The sequence below is a fragment of the Panulirus ornatus genome, chromosome 63 (assembly GCF_036320965.1).
Source record: "Panulirus ornatus isolate Po-2019 chromosome 63, ASM3632096v1, whole genome shotgun sequence".
Lineage (NCBI taxonomy): Eukaryota > Metazoa > Arthropoda > Malacostraca > Decapoda > Palinuridae > Panulirus > Panulirus ornatus.
Genome location: NC_092286.1, coordinates 24661696 through 24667695, shown reverse-complemented (window position 1 = coordinate 24667695; position 6000 = coordinate 24661696). Strand labels below are relative to the sequence as shown.

At 37.6% G+C, this 6000-nt stretch overlaps 1 protein-coding gene across 1 annotated transcript in view; it reads left to right on the top strand.

Annotated features, from left to right (window-relative positions):
• Positions 1-4013: 4013 nt before the first annotated feature.
• Positions 4014-6000, top strand: part of LOC139745988 (uncharacterized) — a 134986-nt gene continuing 132999 nt past the window's right edge. Inside the window, exon 1 of the mRNA XM_071656750.1 lies at positions 4014-4102. The gene's annotated coding sequence lies outside the window, so the exon portion shown is untranslated. The remainder of the gene's footprint in view (positions 4103-6000) is intronic.

Sequence of the window (6000 nt, the reverse complement as noted above, 5' to 3'; positions counted from 1 at the left end):
GGGTGACTGTATTGTTGACTGGTTGGTAAGGTTATTTAATGTATGTATGACTCATGGTGAGGTGCCTGAAGACTGGCGGAATGCTTGCATAGTGCCATTGTACAAGGGCAAAGGGGATAAGAGTGAGTGCTCAAATTACAGAGGTATAAGTTTGTTGAGTATTCCTGGGAAATTATATGGGAGGGTATTGATTGAGAGGGTAAGGGCATATTCAGAGCATCAGATTGGGGAAGAGCAGTGTGGTTTCAGAAGTGGTAGAGGATGTGTGGACCAGGTGTTTGCTTTGAAAAATGTATGTGAGAAATACTTGGAAAAGCAAATGGATTTGTATGTAGCTTTTATGGATCTGGAGAAGGCATATGATGAAATTGAGAGAGATGCTCTGTGGAAGGTATTAAGATTATATGGTGTGGGAGTATGTTGTTAGAAGCAGTGAAAAGTTTTTATCGAGGATGTAAGAAATGTGTACGTGTAGAGAGAGAGAGGAAAGTGATTAGTTCTCAGTGAAAGTTGGTTTGCGGCAGGGGTGCGTGATGTCTCCATGGTTGTTTAATTTGTTTATGGATGGGGCTGTTAGGGAGGTGAATGGAAGAGTTTTGGAAAGAGGGGCAAGTATGCAGTCTGTTGTGGCTAAGAGAGCTTGGAAAGTGAGTCAGTTGTTGTTTGCTGATGATACTGCACTGGTGGCTGATTCATGTGAGAAACTGCAGAAGCTGGTGACTGAGTTTGGTAAAGTGTGTGAAAAGAAAGCTGAGAGTAAATGTGAATAAGAGCAAGGTTATTAGGTACACTAGGGTTGAGGGACAAGTCAACTAGGAGGTAAGTTTGAATGGAGAAAAACTGGAGGAAGTGAAGTGTTTTAGATATCTGGGAGTGGATCTGGCAGCGGATGGAACCATGGAAGTGTAAGTGAATCATAGGGTAGGGGAGGGGGCGAAAGTTCTGGGAGCGTTGAAAAGTGTGTGGAAGTCGAGAACATTATCTCAGAAAGCAAAAATGGGTATGTTTGAAGGAATAGTGGTTCCAACAATGTTATATGGTTGCGAGGCGTGGGCTATGGATAGAGTTATGCGCATGAGGGTGGATGTGCTGGAAATGAGATGTTTGAGGACAATAAGTGGCGTGAGGTGGTTTGGTAGGGTAAGTAATGAAAGGGTAAGAGAGATGTGTGGTAATAAAAATGATGTGGTTGAGATAGCAGAAGAGGATGTTTTGAAATTGTTTGGTCACATGGAGAGAATGAGTGAGGAAAGATTGACCAAGAGGATATATGTGTCAGAGGTGGAGGGAACGAGAAGTGGGAGACCAAATTTGAGGTGGAAAGATGGCGTGAAAAAGATTTTGAGTGATCGTGGCCTGAACATGCAGGAGGGTGAAAGGCATGCAAGGAATGGAGTGAATTGGAACTATGTGGTATACGGGGTCGACATGCTGTCAATGGATTGAACCAGTAAGAGACTGAGTGTGAACGAATGTGGCCTTTGCTATCTTTTCCTAGCGCTACCTCGCGCACATGCGGGGGGAGGGGGTTTTCATTTCATATGTGGCGAGGTGGCGACGGGGATGAATAAAGGCAGACAGTATGAATTATGTCCATGTGTATATATGTATATGTCTGTGTGTGTATATATATGTATACGTTGAGATGTACAGATATGTATATGTGCGTAAGTGGACGTGTATGTATATACATGTGTATGTGGGTTGGGCCATTCTTTCGTCTGTTTCTTTGCGCTACCTCGCTAATGCGGGAGACAGCGACAAAGTGTAATCATAAAAAAACAAAAAACAAAAAAAAATCATGTGTGTGTGTGTGTATATATATATATATATATATATATATATATATATATATATATATATATATATATATATATATATATATCTTTTTCTTTTTTCTTTTAAACTATTCGCCATTTCCCGCGTTAGCGAGGTAGCGTTAAGAACAGAGGACTGGGCCTTTTTTGGAATATCCTCACCTGGCCCCACTCTGTTCCTTCTTTTGGAAAATTAAAAAAAAAATGAGAGGGGAGGATTTCCAGCCCCCCGCTCCCTCCCCTTTTAGTCGCCTTCTACAACACGCAGGGAATACGTGGCAAGTATTCTTACTCCCCTATCCCCAGGGATAATATATATATATATATATATATATATATATATATATATATATATATATATATATATATATATATATATATATATATCACCAGTGCATGATGAGAGGAATCCAGAAACACTTGACAGCAAACTTGATAGCCTGGACCATTTGAACTACCACAGGGGGTTAAAACATTTTCAACTCATAGTAGGGAAAGAAGGAGGAAGACATATACGATAACATGGTCATGGCAACAGATAAATAGGCATTAAGATCAACATTTTCAAAAGAAAAGTATCTCAATAAGAGAGGCCAAAAGATATCAGACGATAATGTACGAGTTCTGGACAAAGATTCTGTAAAGTTTACTACTGATACACTAAAGAGAAATGATAATATACATCTAGTGACGACAGACATATTTACATGAAAACTTGACTCATTGTTGAGGTTAATGGCAGCTGAACTGCCCATTAACCATTTCACAAGAAGTGAAGTACAAGACAATCATTATGTAATCAACAAACAAGACATGCGGTGAGCACGACGCGCTACCCCTGCCAGTGTAACCAAGTTTCGAGTAATTGTGATGGCTAGACTCTCCACAGTTGAATTCCTCAAAGTCTTTTGCTGTCACATTGTTCATCATTTTTTTGACCATTTTTTAGAAATTCATTCTTCATGGAATATGATGATTCATTTACGTTCTGCCTGAGCTTTTTTGGTCGGTCGTAAATGTCCTTGGCAGTTTTCCTTGACAAAAAAAATGCATGTAATCTTGTGCTCAGAGAAATTCACATCCTGTCATATCTCTATTCAGCGGTATATATATACCTTTATATTGAAAAGGATCACAATTTTGCGCGTGATCAAGATATTCCTATGAGTCCACGGAGAAAATGAAACACGAAAAGTTCCCAAGTGCACTTTCGTGTAATAATCACATCATCAGGGGAGACACAAGAGAGAAATATAAGTCAGTTGATATACATCGGCGTCCTAGCTTCGTCTATATATATATATATATATATATATATATATATATATATATATATATATATATATATATATATATATATATATATATATATATATCCTTACCATAGGCTGTAACTTCCAGTAGCAATGAACTGGGATCACTAGCTTGGTTCTCACACAACTGGTACAGCCATGAGTCATCACCATTGTTGGGCTTGTTGGCCTTACACCAAACACTTTCCTGCCCCCGAGGAGTTACCCCGAGCTAAAACGGACCCTGAATCACCTTCGTCCGGCCATACCTCCTTCAAATTCAGTGTTGTAGATGTGGATGAATGTTTAATTGATGTGGACATGCGATGAAAATAGGGTGGTTAGTCATGAAGCGACATATGAGTATATGAAATCATGTAATAGGTGTTCTATGGAAAAGCTGTTGCAGTAGTTAAGGTATGCTAAAAGATATAAGGAAAAGTCTATTCTTTCTTGTTTCATGGAGATAATTGTTATCACCAAGTAGATGTAATGCCAATTCGGTGATAGGGAAATTAGGGGAAAAATGAACCATAAAAGATGCCGATCTGATTCTTTTCAGTTCTCTCAGTTGATACAAACAAAAGATAAAAGAAGCAAATAAGTAATACTCTACTACACGCATGTCTCCTTGAAGGTTACGATAATTTAGCAATAAGTTGAGTGCTATTGCAATCGTTTGAAGAGATTCCTTTCCATTTCCCATTTTCTCAATATCAGGTCTGTGAGTCGTGTACAGCTAACGTTCAACAATGATGTGATCTCATTATAGAGATTCTAAATCTGCTAAAAATACAATACAATAGTTTCTATAAAGTTTACGATGCTTTATTGTTTCATCGTTGGCTATAATGGGCGTTGAGCGGTGCGGGAGGTCAGGATACTGGCGTCTATACTTTACCTTGGCGTCAGTTTTGTTGACATTTGTGTTGTTTTCTGGGTTGGTTGTTGTGGATGACACCTGTTTGTGTCCCGAGATGTGTTTGGTCTTAGGTGAGGTGTCTGCTCGTCTTAACCTGGACAGAACGGTAGCATGACATGTGTTTAGTGTAGTGGAGTCCATTGCTGGAAGTGTTAATGTGTGTGTGTGTGAGCAGCAAGTAGCGGAGAAATAAATTAATGGGTGTGTAGTGACGTTCTAAACCCCCCCAACCCCCCAACCCTAACCCACAAGTTAAGGTATGTATATATGTATATGTCTGTGTATGTATATATATGTATACATTGAGATGTATAGGTATGTATATTTGCGTGTGTGGACGTGTATGTATATACATGTTGTATGTGGGTGGGTTGGGCCATTCTTTCGTCTGTTAACTTGCGCTACCTCGCTAACGCGGGAGACAGCGATCAAAGCCAAATAAATGATAGATAATACTCTTTATTTGAATTGGTTGGTCTTCAGTCAGACCATTTTAGTTGTTGATGCCGTGTATGGCGTTAATGTGATCCTTGTGACAATGACAATTTCTTCATTAAATTGTTAAGACATTTAGTGAAGTAGTTTGATGATACTTCATTCTGGTCAGACAAATTATTTAAATTAAGACATTTAGTGAAATAGTTTTATAATACTTCATCCTGGTCGGACATATTATTTAAATGAAGGCAAATCGTACCCAAATTGAGTTCGTCCAGGAAGGATAAAGGCTCACTCACTTGAAGTAGTATTACAAAATGTCTGTATAAGAAGAAAAGGATAAAGATTTAGAATACACACTCAAAATTCATTAAAGTATCATCAGCCAAAGTAAGTGTTGGAGTAGTATTTTAGTATGACCAGATGAGCATAATGTGTAACATATTTTTGGGTCGATGACAAGTTTGTAAGGGAAGGACTATGAAGTGTATGGAAAATTTAGGGTTAATAAGTGTCAGTTGGAATGAGTTTGACCTTAGGAAATGCACATTTAAGCATATAAAAAAGTATTGACATATGAGGTTAATAATTGTTCTGAATATTAACATATGTGTGAAATTAACTGAGAGAGATCGTAAGATCCCCAGATTTTGTGGAAAAAAATGTTTAGCGTCCAAAATATGGTCAGGTTTTCGTAGGTAAAACAGTGAGTTTGGCCTGCCGCAGGATAATTTGACCATCACATTTTTGTGGTGGTGTAAGATGGATAAACATCAGAACTCTTGTAATATTTGCTGGTTTTACTGTATGAAATAGTGGTAGATTACCACTATTTCAATTTTCAGCGCCTGACCTTAGCAGTCATTACAATGCCATAGAACACCTTTGATCATAACATGATATTGATGTTTTAATGGTAAAATTACTGGTTTGGACATTTACTTATGGAACCAGGGTGTAAGGTAGGGGAAAATCACAGAAGTGGTTATTTGCCTCAGAAATGAAGATCAGAATCGTTCAAAAGACGTCAAAAACAATATCAAACTAGCCATACTTAACCCCAACCTAACAGACCTCACCTGATATTGGCTGGGTCACTGAAACAGTAATATATCAATATATAAGTATATCAATATAGTGCAATAAGCTGATGGAGTAAGTATTTAAAAACAAGAAAACTATACTAACCCTGTTGACACAGGCGAGGCAGCTTTATTATTCACATCCAGTCTTTATTTGAAAACCTTTTGAGTTTTTTATTAGGTTATTTTATAGTTGTTTTGCATGCTATCCTATTACGCTGATTATTTCACATTCTTTTTATTGAATATATTGTTTAAAACGATTATTATGAGTTCTCTTTAAAGCGGATAATCAAAGTGTTTTATTGATATTGCTTTATTTGTTCCTGTCATCCTCTTGTAAATGTATTAAACCATTGTATTATGGGTTTAACGTTTTCAAGTATTGTAGCTTTTGTATGGTGCATTAAAAACAGGAAAACATAGTATTCTGTAACAGCACGATTATA